The sequence below is a fragment of the Benincasa hispida genome, chromosome 10, assembly GCF_009727055.1.
Source record: "Benincasa hispida cultivar B227 chromosome 10, ASM972705v1, whole genome shotgun sequence".
Taxonomy (NCBI): domain Eukaryota; kingdom Viridiplantae; phylum Streptophyta; class Magnoliopsida; order Cucurbitales; family Cucurbitaceae; genus Benincasa; species Benincasa hispida.
Genome location: NC_052358.1, coordinates 45958637 through 45972872, shown reverse-complemented (window position 1 = coordinate 45972872; position 14236 = coordinate 45958637).

Sequence of the window (14236 nt, the reverse complement as noted above, 5' to 3'; positions counted from 1 at the left end):
AATCCTATGTTGGAACCAACTACACAACCAAACCTCAGCAAGCTTGCTCAAAGAGACGAGCAAGAGGTCTTTGGACCGATTCTACGTCACCCAAGCCTAGAAGAGTATAAACCTGCAAAACATGGACAAAGGAAAATCATTGTCCAAATAGAACTGGAGAAGGAGACAATGGTGTTGGCTTAAGAGGCATAAGAAAAAGGAGAAGGGAAAGAGGGTGGCATCTACATCACCCATGCTTATAAAGGGAAGAAAGCGACAATTCGCCGACATACTTGTAAAGAAGGTATTTTTCCCAGAATGCAATCCCCTGCAAGATTACATTACAAATACCATCGGCATAATGGGCTAGTGTCGACTCTATGTCGGCCCATCAAGAGTCTGGCCCCACCTTGTCCGCACGTTCTATAGTAGTGAATTCGATGAAGTAAAGGACGCGACGTTGGTGGAAGATTGTGTTGTTCACTTCTCTTCCAAAGTCATCAATGAAGTGCTCGACGCACCAAAAAATTCAAATGTTAAAGGTAACCATATCATTAAACAACCAATTTCGAACCAATTGGACGATGCAGTACGAGTAGTAGTCAAGCCAGGGAGATCATGGCACATTTCTAGAACAGGCAAGATGACCATGGCTTCTACGAACCTTCTCCCTGACGCCAACCTATGGTTGTACTCAATAAAGAATAGAATCATGCCAACAATGCATGATGGAACTGTATCGCGAGAATGATATTGGTTGTCTACTCCATAATGCAATGCATACCTCTTGAGTGGGAAAGCTCATTGTTGATCAAATCAAAGCTATCGAGGGGAAGCCTCGTGGGCAACTATACTTTCTATGGCTCGTATGTGCGTTATGCGAATGCATTGGCATCCCACTGAGGGATGACTTTAAAGAGGTTGATGGGCTAATGGATATAAAGCTCATAAGGTGTCTACTACGAGGCTCACCTAATCTGCCTGACTTGCCTCCCAAGCCTAAGACTTCAAGGCCTCGACCTTCAAAGCACGAAACAAAGAAGAGACATGTTGGGAATTCTAATGACGAACCAAGTAATGAAGCTTCATCTGATGAGCAAGAATCAAAAGCTGAGATTACATTAGGATACGAGGACACCAACCTTGTGGACCTCAACCTACCCCTTCAACCTTTAAGCCTCTCAACCCTCACATCTCTTGTTAATGAACCAATTGATCCAAGTCACCACGATGAAACACATAGTGACCAAATTGGCGAAACAGAAAGTCCTCTGCATTCCCCTCCTCATTCTCCCTTACCTCTTATTTTTGACCCTCCAACAATCATCTATGAGCCAACTGTGTTGGGAACAAGCAACGTTCACACCACTAATAGCCCAATTAAGGAGATTCATAAGCAACAACCGCTCCAGTCTAACGCACCCACACCTTCTACCACATAAGCCAACATGGATGAGTTCAAACAGTTCATCCAAGCATAAATCAGGCCCCTGGCTGCATCCATGGACGCCCTTCAGCTGTAATTTGCGACTCTACAATGCCAAAACATTGTTCTAAAGGATAACATGTGTTAGCAGATGCAAAGGAGTCAAGACCAGTTCAATTTTACAATGCAACATATCAACCAAGTCTTGATGGGAATGTTCGCCCTACCTTCATTGCCACAATACTTGACCAATCTCTTTAGATTCATGGATGAAGACCTTGCAAAAAAAATTTGAAGGTGTTGGCCTTTTGAATTCATTCTCTCTCCCTTTTTTTTTTTTTTTTTTTTTTGTAACTTCTGTATGCATTTATCTATGTTAAAATTTCATGTATAAATCTTTTCCAATGAATGAAATTTACAACACTTTGATCCTCACGTTTTTCTTTAGTATTCCTTTCATATTTCCTTGATCCTTATTCTTGTGTCTTGCAGCGTACTTTGATACCTCGATGATGACACTAATGTCTGATACCTTACATGTTTAGATAGGGATTAGAAATCTAAGTCTAAAAACCTCACCAAATGAAACATATTTTTTATTTCCCATGTGTGAAAGCCTCACCTCAAACCTCTTTTTCAAATTTCTAAGGCATTTTTGTAGCTCTTTTTCAGCAATGAGGACCTTGTTGACCTCCAAAATTTAAGGGTGGGGAGGTTCGAGTTAATGCGTTCTCGTTTGCAAAAATCTTCATAATTTCATCTAATTTTTCAATATATATATATATTTGACATAATAGAAAACTCCACTATCAAAGCACAAGCGAAAACCCAGCTTGATATGAGTTAAGATTGGGAATGGTACTTACTCGTAGTTGGATGTCCGCATGGCACCCGTGGGGGGCAAGCTAAAATGAAGGCGAGTTACCTAAATCGACGCATGGGTAATTCTCAATAAAAACATGCTCCTGTGAGGATTTTTGTAACAAGAAAACCTTCAAACGCATTACTGAACTTAAAAGATGGAAATGTTTTAGAAAGCAAAAGAATTTTTAAAGAATGTGCTTGCGGCATAAGAGATCAAGTATATATTTCTTTAGGAAGGGAACAAACTCATATTTTAGATTTCAATCTCAAACATGTAGGTTAAAGGACATAATGAGAGGTGGAACTAATGCGTTAAGACCATGAGAGTATATTAAGGAATTATTTTAGGAATGCTCGAGGACGAGCATTGTTCAAAATTTAGGGGTGTGATAACTTGTAGGAATACAAGTAATTTTTCTCTCAAAGTTGGAATAATTAGGATTATTAGTGTTGTAAATGCACTCTTGTTAAAGGAAAACGCATGAAATTCTATATATGTGATCAACTCATACAAAAGTATCCTTTAAGTGAAAAAACTACTTCATTAACACATTTTTAATGTAGGAATCAGAAAAATCTACTAGTTGTAGACATCAAGGGGTACACATCCTAACTACTCGACACATGGAAGATACATTTGGCTTGTGCAATCCACGTCAAATCATCAACTTGTAGGCATAGGCATCTGATTGATGGCATATGATCGAAGTAGAATGGTAGATGACTGTCTTAGGTTATGAAATTTAATGCAATCACATCACCAAGTGACTAAGTGATTGTCTATATAAAGGGAAGCTACCTGCAAAAGAAAGAGTTAGACAGTTAGATAGTAGTCAGTCAGCAAGTAGTTAGTCATTCTTCACCTCTACCATCTGCAAGCAAGGAATAGAAGGGATGAACACCATTTTCCACCAATGACAACGAGGTGTTGTTAGAGAAAAGCTCGATAGAGACATCTCCTTTAACTCCTCCATCAAGTTGGCCACAACAAGCATTAAAGAAGCCAAAGAGGACAAGAGCTTGAACTTTGCGGCTTGGCTTCTTCCTTTTTCTTTGCATTCTCATTTACCATTCACTTGATTGAATTAAGATGGTTTGTATCAAAACTTATATCTTTAATTCAATCTCATTTTCGACCATTCTCCACACCTCCATCTATTTATTTTCTAAGTTATTTGTGTTTGTGAACTTTCTGGCTTGATGAATGCATAAAGTTTATGCTTGAATCTACTTGATCAGATGATTGAAGTGAAAAAGCAAGTAAGTCATCTGAGAGAGTAATTCATTGTTGAATACATCAAGCTAGGGCATGAAGTAATTTTAGAGATAAAATTGTCCATGTCTTTTGTATGTTCTTTGTAACTAACACACGCACCCTAGAGATAGGATTAAGTGTGGCATCCACATCAAGAGATGTTGAACATGAATTAAAGAATATTTTTCCAATGCATCACACATACACTTAGATTTTAGCAAACATCCATACCATCTTCATATTCATTGTCATTGTGCTCATATAGGCTTGTTGTTCCCACTAGGAAATCAATGCATATTATCTATGCTTATGTCATTCATCCACGAACCCTTCTTCCCTCTCTAAACTCCTATATCATCTTGCATATGCGCCAGTAGTTAGTGTAAATAACCAACGCTTATCAAGCAATTAGGAACCCTCTGCAATAGATTCAAAGGTCAGCCCTACATTAGTATACTCTAAAATCCCTTCATTTGACCCTGGACTTACCAGGACATTTAAGTTAGATTTATACTTGAGTCTAGCAATCTAGATTAAGAAGACTTGTATGCATTAGTAAGGTGTGCACGCATATCATCAGTCCAACGCATAAACTCTTTTGCATACCAAGAGAGACTATATATCCTTATCATTTACCATCACAATCATTCATTCTCATGATCCTTCATCATTATAAACACGATCGAAAATTAAAGAAGGTGAACAACCCAACTTCCTACATGATGCGGCACAGTTTTGGTGGTGTAGGAAGCATGCAGAATGCGAGCGGGACCAATGCAATTTGCGAACTTGTGAACAATTCAAGTCAAGACTCTGAAAGCATTTTGTTCCCTACTTTGCCGACATGGAGGTAAAAGGAAAACTAAGACGCCCAAACCGATAGCATTCTCGATTATACAAAAGAAATTTACAACCTTTATGCTCAAGATAGATGAACTATCCAAAAAAGACACACTCTTTCATTTCAAGGATGGTCTTAAATATTGGGTGAGGATCGAGCTTGATCGACGTAATGTGAAAATGCTCGATAATGCCATTGCTACCGTTGAGATGCTCACAGATTACTCAACTAAGGAGAAGAGATCTAAGAAGAATGAAGGGGAAGTGTCGGAGTCTAAGGAGGATCACGGTCGTAAAGCTAAGGGAAGTTCCAAAAATGGAGAGAAGGATGGGAAAGTTACAAACCCGAGCGAAGGTAATCCCTTCAAGTTCAAGAAATCTAAACCATGTTTCTTTTGTGGAGGGCCACACTGGACAAGGATTATTCTAATAGGATGAAGCTAAATGCCCTAGTAGCTAAGTCCCATGAAGACGTGGAAGATGGAACAAAACCCATGGTAATAATGGGCTCAATGCAGTAGCTAGGCGCTCTCTCATTCTCCTTTCCAACAAGACCATAGAGAAATCCAAGGCACCCATGGTATCAATGTTGGATTGCATATCCTAAAACTCGCAGTTTGCAATCTTTAAACATACTCTGTTTGAAATAAAATTGTTATTAAGTTTTATTCAATAAAGTTGTCATTGAACATGTAAATTGCATTTGTAAAACCTAAATCTGATAAACTAACGAACCCCTAGCTATAGCATAAATACTTAAATTTTATGTAGAGACATAAAAGAGGAACAAGTTTGAGTATATAGCCAAAACAATCTACACATATAAGAATAAGGTTGGGTACCTTATCTTGGGGACACTATGGATATGAACTGCTTTGTATTTGACACAAACGATGTGATCCCGAAATCATTCATATGGAGACATACGAGTGGAGGCATCCTATGTAAAAAATGTTTGCATCAGACCGAACCACTAAATAGTCACTTTTTTTTATAATACCATTTACTGTTAAAACTAACTATTTCAACTCGATGACCTAAGGTAACTCAATCTCAGTCCTGAGCTAACTACGAACTCCTATTTATTCGTGATTATCCTTTAATGTACAACGGTGAGAGTGGCTCAACATCGCCACTCAATAAGCCTCCCATATTGATGGTAAAACTTGGTAAATAGTTGAGAATATAGTCCTGCATGATGGAATTCACTCCTACCCAATTTCAGGGTGAGCAGATAAGTTGTTTCCTTAAGTACTAACTCCTAGTCTTGACAAGAGGTCTTGCCCTCTCTATGACTAAGAGGGATTTGATTTATTGGCAGAACAATAAACTAATTATTCATTAGTGGTACAGTGGAGACTTAAGGAGCAAGATGTATTACAAAGGTGAAATGGTAATTTTAACCCAACTGTAAATATGAACATCCTATGAAGGATCGACTTACTAATCATGGTTAAATTAAGTGGACAAAAATATATCTACAGTGAGGAGAGTGCAACTACTGGGCTTTAGTGGAATGACCCGATAGTTAACAATTGTTGGTTAATTCAATTAAAAGATTTTAACCAATTAATCTCGGTTCGTTGAAGCTCATGATCTGTAGGTCCATTAGGTCTCTCTACTAACTCATAAATGGACTAAACCCTAGAATAATGTGATGAGAGAATTTCAAACGTTCACATTTGAATTACGGGAATTGTTAATTATATGCGATATAATTATACGTTAGTTATCGAATTGAACGAGATTGGAGAATTGAAAAATATTTAAATATGATTTAAATATTAAAATATGAATATGGATTTATGTTAAGAATTGATGTTTAATTAATCTAATATTTGATATTAAATTAATTAAATTAATTAAAATTGTTTAATTAATGGTTTAAAATTAATTGTTATAATTAATTTTATTTAAATATTAATTATTAAAGTATATTTTATAAAATTATTTTTTCATTTTAAATTTGAAATTAATTTTAAAATTGAAAATTGAATTTTTTTTTTTTGTTTGTTTGAAATTCTATTTTAAAATCTTTTTTATAGTGGTTTTTCCCACTTTAAACACCTACAAATTCCATTAAATTGAGTGGATTTTGTGTCAATCTCACACGTAATTAAGTTTCATGGTTTTCTTCTATAAAAAATGGAAGAGAAATCAGCTGAAGAGGATGATGAAACTCAACTGATTTGAAGAGAATTTGAAGAAAATTAGCTTTCTAAAATCCTATCACCAAAAACTCAAAACTCTCAAAGTTTTCCCTAAAAATTCACTCTCATTTTGGATCCCACAATCCAATCTAAGGCCAGATGATAGTAAGGAAGATCTTGTGGTGGTCTACAAGCCATTGGAGATGAGAATTGAGCAGTAGATTGGAGCAAATTAGAGTTCTACAAAGGTATATATTGAAACCCTATTTTTCTGGTCATGCATGCTTGTTAGTTAAAATTGATGTAGTTAAAGTGCTTAAGATCCTAACTGCTTTCGCACGTTGATTGTTAATAGATCAATTGATAACAGAGCATGATTTAAGCACTCAATTTACGTTAATTTTAGCTTGGTGGGTGTTTTTCATAGGTTGTATGAAGTGGGTGCTGATATGGATATTTTTCAGTTTTGGCATTAGATTTCTCTTTAATTCTGTTGCAAATGTTGTAATTGGCTCTTTGTTTATAGGCCTTAATATGTGATTAAGAGTTTGTAAATTTGTTAGAGTCAATCGAGTTACAATTAGGTTGTAATTGAAGAAGATTGGAAGCAAATTCAGCAGCAGAAATTGGGATTTCAAGCCACTGCCTTCACAGCGTTGCAACGCTTCTTAAACAACGTTGCAACGCTATTCTTCATCAAGCCCAAAACGCACACGCTAGTTTATTCTAGTTCGGTTGGTGATGCATTAGAGGTTCGGTTTGAGCGATTTGGAGCCGATTCAGGTCAATTCAAGCAGTCTAGTGTCGGTTCAAGACTTGCTTTTTTTATTATTATTCTTGTAATAAGTAGCTTTTTTTCTTGTTTAGGATGCCAAAACTAGTCCATATCAATGTATGTCTAATTATTTATGCATTTGATGTATGTTATAATTAAATTAAATCTTGTATGTACAAAAAGTATGACATGTAGATTTAAAATCCCACCATAGGAAGCATTTATCATGCATTGAAAGTAAGTTATAATTTGTTATAATATATAGTATGCATGATTTAGGGTTTCATGTGTTTAATATAATTTGTTATATTAAATTGATATTTGCTTGGCCAATGTTATGGATTGATTAACATGTCTATAGTTTTATAAAGTGTTATAAAATGGATTAGACATTTAAAATCTATAATAAAGATAAGATGCATACTCACCTAGGGTTAACAATAAAACTTGTTTTAAATAGTTTAAATAGGTCGTTATCTTGTAAAACTATGGTTACAAACTCACCTGGGCTTAATCCTATTTAAGGTTGGAGGTATTTAAGTTGACAGTTTACGGAACACTTACTACCTGGGGATTTTAGCCGATTCTTGAGCATGCATAAGTGATGTGAGGTAATAAATTGGTTTATCACTTAGACATCGTAGGTTAAACCCAAATATAAATGTTATACTTGGTTAAACACCTAGACTTAGTTTGTATGATAAATTGTTCCCTTAAAGGTTGATTTCGGGTCTTGAACAATGTGGCATCACACCATCTCTTGGCTCGAGAGGGGTTTAGTCATAGTGGAACTATGATGTATTGTTCATTAGAGGGATTAGTGGTACTTAAGGAGTTAGATGTAACTACAGGGGCAAAACGATAATTTGGCTCAGTTGTACTTGCGAGCGATTTGTGAAGGGTCATCATACTATTGTTTGGTTATATTCAATGGACACAGAAATATATCTGTAGTGCGAAGAGTACAGCTGTCGGTCTTTAGTGCAGTGTCTGATAGTTAATGGATGGTGGATAATGTGATTAAAGAGTTTAGTCAGCTATTCACGTACCGTTGGAGCTTTAAGCTACAAGTCCATAAGGTCCCATTTGGTAGCTCAATGGATTCAAGTTGAGAATCAGTTTTTGGGTTAATTTGAAATGTTCAAATTAATAGGAGGGAATTTGATTTATATAATATAATTAAATTAATTCAATTATATATGATATAATTGATATAATGTATTTGATACATTATTATCTAATTGGAAGAAAAATATTTGAATATGATTCAAATATATTTTCTATGAATTAGATTCATAGTTGTTAAATTTAATATAAATATGATTTATATTAAATGTCATAAAATAGAGAAAAAGAACTATGGTTTATATATTGTATATGATGCAATATTAAAACTATAGGTTGTAAATATAATATGATAAGTTGGTTATCATATTGATTTATTTTTATTAATTATTTGATAATTAACTTCTTTTTCTCCATAACCACACTTAGTGGGTAGTTATTTAGTTTTATGGCAAATTGGGATAAATGAAATTGTTTTAATTATTCCAAAGACAAGTAAACGAGAGACAAGGCATTAGCAATCAAGTTACTATACAATCACTTGAGAGACTAAACGATCGAGTAGGAAGTCTATCTGATAGACTAGTTCGTCTACACGACAATGTAATTTCCATCTTGATCGTCTTCCTCCTTCCACACAAAAAATCCTCTCTAACCAAAATTAGCCAGAAGCCACCACTCCTGGATTCTCACACCGAGAATACCAAGATATTGAAGTGGTAGTGTCCTATTTGGTTTGGAGATGGAGTTGCTGCTTATTGTTGTTCGAGGGAGATCGTATTGTTCGACACGTTCGTGAACGATCGAAGGATTAACTTGAAGAACAGTTCTTCAAAGGTATAATCTCCTATCTTTTGTTTTTATTTCAAAAGCATGTTGTAATTTAAGATTTATGCATAATTTGTTCTGTTTGACTGTAAATATTTGAGTTCAATCACAATGGGATTTGGACGATCCGCTTCCGCTCAAAGATCCTCTGTAAACAGAGTTCCTTCATAAAGAAATTTACCCTTGAAGGCAAAAATTCTTTGCGTAGTCCCTCGATCCGGTCACGGACGTTTTGATCTTCCAATTCGATATCCAAGAACTGAGATCCCAAATGAAGACACCACCACTTGAGGATTTTTTATATTCTCTTGGGAGGAGAATTTGGCAAGAGTGGTGGGTTCTGCTTCTTTTGGAAGAGGGAGGAGAGGATGAGAGGAAGAAGAAAAACACTTTTTCTTCTATGTTATTCGGCAGTTTTTTCAGAGAGAACCCAGAGAGATTTTCTTTCTCCTTTTTTCGTCAAAATACAAGCCAGGGACCAATCCCTTGTAACCTTTCTCAACACCATAAGTGATGGAATGTAAAAGTAGGGAAAGAGTTATTTTCATAACTCCCTCATTTAATTAATTCAAAATTAAATTAAATATAATATATAAATATGATGAAAAGTAAAGAGAAGAAAAAATGACACACACTTGTTACGTGGAAAACCCTAGTACCTGTCTCTTATACACATCTAGATGTGTATAAGAGACAGAATCCCTCTCGGGCCAAGAGAGTGTGTGGCCTCCTTGTTCAAGCCTCGGAATCAGTCCTTAAGAGAGCACTTTTATCTACTTACCCCGATATTAGGGAAAGAGTGAATTATATCTTGTGTAGTTGTGTTCCCAACTCCCTAATCAGACGAATCTCCCAAATGGTAGGTATATTGAATTGGCAATCTGGTCACTCTCACCTATACAAATCAAAGGACCACCTTTATAGGCAGGAGTTCACAATTCACTCAGGATTTAGGTCATGTCACCTATGGTCATCCTAGTAAAATGTAAGTCTCTATTATTAATGGTGTTATATAATGAGAATAAGCATTTCGTGGTCCAGTCTTATACAAACTTTTTGTATAGGATACCCTCGCTCATATGTCTCCACGTGAATTATTAGGATTAGATTATTTGTAGCACTTTATAGTACTTGTAACATCTACAAAACGGGTCGTATCCATAGTGTCACCAAGATGAGGTACCCAACATTATCCATTTAGTACAAACCGTTTAGGTTATCATTTAAACATGATCCACCTGTATGTCTCTACATACATGTTTAAATTACATAAAATAACCTAAGATCTTAATTTATTAGATTGAGTCTATGCTCATAAAATAACAATTATTTTATTAATAATAATTTTTTTATATAATGTTTACAAACTACGAGAATACAAGAGAGATTTAGGACACCAATATCTACATTTATCAACTCCTACTGGATCATGGTTAGATACTTCAATAGATTGTGCTTGGGTTACCTCGATCTAAGAGAGGAAAGGATAGCATTTTTATGGTAGTTGACCGGTTTGGCAAAATGACACATTTCATTGCATGTAATAAAACTAATGATGCTAAACATATGGTTGATATGTTCTTTAAGGATGTGGTTAAATTGCACGGCATTTCTAGAAGCATTTTTAGTGATAGAGATGTGAAATTTTTAAGTCATTTTTGGAAAGTACTTTGGGGAAAGCTTGGTACTAAGTTAGTTTACTTCACTACATGTCATCCTCAAACTAAGTTAGTTTACTCTACTAAGTTAGTTTTAGTTTACTCCACTAAATTAGTTTTATGGTGTTATCTGAATGAAAGTTCCTTGGTAGATGATAGAGTCTTGTCGCCATATTTTGCAATTCTTGAATAAATATTGCATGTCAAGAATATTTAGGTAAGTCTGATCATCTTGCTTGTGGAATGCTCGAATTTGGGGTAAAGAACTAGTTCTCCTTATTTATTTGTCTTCGATCAAAAGATAGTCCAAAATTTAATCCTTCCCTTTGAATTATTGTCCAATTGATTGGGGATTTTAGAATTTTATTTTAGGGTTCAAAAATTGATTTCCTAATTTTCAAATTCTAGGATTTTCATATCAGGGACCCTTGGACTTAAATGTTTTAATAATTTTATCAGTAGTTGGGTATGAGTTAATACACCATTTGAGTCGAATATACAAAAAGAGAGAAACATTGAGAATTTGGGTCATAATTTTGAGGACAACGAAGAGAGAGGGAGAAGAAATAAAACATGTGCATTGCCAAATGTGTATTGATGAAGACTTTTTGGTCCATTTTACAATTCAAGTTAGTCTACTTATTGTGATTAGAAGATATTCCTCATCGTTTTGCTAAGTTCTGAGGGAAACTTATTATCTTGGGATTTTTGTTGGATTTTATACTTTAACTTGAACTTTTGTTACTCTTTAGTTGTTGAGAAATTGGTGTAAGAATTGAACATAATGGAGAAAAATGAGTATATATAAGGAAAAATTTAAACTATCGAGTTGTTTTTAAATTGAAATGTGGGAGAGGAAATATAGAGGGAATTGAAATGTGGGAGAGGAAATATAGAGGGAAGGTGATACATTAACAATTTTTGTCCCATATACCAATGGGAGTATTTTAAGCCTTTTTTTTAGAGGATAAGGATTTTTTTTTAAGATAGAGAATAAAGATATTAATACCACTTTTAAAGTATAGGAATATTTTTAAAAATGGTTACTAATACATGGTTTTTGTAACATCCTGCTTAGTTTGGAATGACACATTACACCATTAGCCGAGAATACTACACGACATAATAAGCTTGGAATGATACATGACATAGATTTAGTTAGATTTAACTAATTTTTAGGTCCTACTAACTTTAATGATTTTCAAACTCATGATTTTTATTAAAGTTATTTATTGAGTATTTTAAATATTCATTCTTTTCTTTAAAAATAATTAGGTAAGGGAAAGAATGTACCAAGTGCAAGATGAGAAATTTTGTTAGTGTTGTCATGAGACTTGTGTTACCACTTTCACTTAATGTGATATTTTCGAGTTGGTTTGAATATTTTAATGAAAATAATTGAGTTTAGAAGTCTTAAATTTAAATCATTCTTTTTAAATTAAAGTTTAAGAATCCTAAATTAAATTTTTGTCTTGGCCTTATATTAAGGTGTAGTTGAAAGAATAACAAAAAATATATATATTAAAATTTAAAAATAGTAAATTTAGCAATGGTTTTTTTATCTTTAAAAATATAGAAAAAAAATATTAGATTTAATTTTTGTTATTTATTATTCCAATTTTACCCAATTTAGTGTATCAGCATATATATATCAGTAGTATATATGATATACTTTATATTTGGTTATCAGTTAACTAATATACTTTAAATTTGGTATACTAGTCAACTAATATACTTTATATTTGGTAAGTCAATCTGTAATCGATATACCAAATTTCATTCATTATACCAAAATTATTAGTCAACAAGTGTTCATGAATTTTTATTATTCGTGGATTTAATTTTAATCCTTATTCATTTGTTTAAAAGTATATTATTTTTCTAATATATCATCACCAACTTATAATGGTTCAATTCGTCTTGTCGGTAAACATGATGAACATACGTTGATAAATATTGATACATTGTTGTTACACTCAAGATTAAATTTAAGACGAGTGGTTATCTACTTTGATATACTATTTTTAAGAAGATTAATATACTAATGAAACAACAATGATATACTTGAAAATGATTATTAATGACTACTAGCATATACTAATGATATGCTACTCTTAAGTTTTAGATGAATTTTGCATGAGTATTGGTAAATTACTGATACACCAATGTAATACTTAGTATTGCATTTTGAATGAATTATGAGATATTATTAATACACTAATGATATATTTGAAATGCATTTTGAATTAGTAATAATATAAAGTTGAAATACAAATATTACACTTTAATTATTTCATTTTGAATTGTATGCTTCATATTTTGTATGTATCAATCTACTTATATACGAAATATGAAGTATATGCATTCTATAATTGGTATACCAAATTAAGTGTAACTTACATGCCATGAAAACCATATTAGTGTTTCAAAAACATAACAAATTAATTGATATACTTTGTATTTATTATATTAGTTGACACATAACTTAAACTAACATAAGATAAACTATCAAAAAAAAATGAAAATTTGAAAACATAATAAACTAATACCAAAATGTAAATCAAATAATCAGAATCGAACTAATTGAATGAAAATGACTCCATTAATGAAACAAAAAACAATTTTCACCATGACACAATTAAATCATGATATATCAATTGCGTGGATGGTATACTTTACATAAAGTATATAAGTTAATTGATATACCAAAAATAAAGGATTATCAGTTGACTGATATACCAAATATATAATGCATATCTGATATACCTACCGATACACAAAAGAGGTAAAATTGGAGCATTAAAATAAACGGGAATCAGATTTAAATTTTTTGTGATATTTAGAATTTTAGAAAATTATTGTTAGAATTGTAAATATATTATAATATATATATATAATATATTTATATATATATATATATATATATTATATATATTTATTTATTTATTTATTTATTGCTATTCATTACAATTTCTTGGTTTGAATGGACTTGACAATGTTTAATTTATTCCGAAATTTTTTATTTTATTTAGATTATTCAATTGTTTTATCTTGTTATATATTTTACTAATATTCAGGAAAGATTAGTGTATCTTCTTCTATCCACCCTATTATAAATGGGTGCTCATACTTCACTTCATGCTCAATAAAATCACACTAAAAATTAAATTATCTTATTTTCTATAATGACCTCAGTCAGAAATATCAGAAAGTCGGGTCACAAGAATATTTTTAAGTTTAAAGATTTATTGACAAAACTTTTGAAAATATAGATGTATTTTTTTAAACAAAATATATACTTAAGTTAGAAGATTTCTTAACGGTTAAATATATTATTGGAACTTCTTAAAGTAGAAAAGTTTATGAGTATTTTCTATAATTTAATTTACATAATAT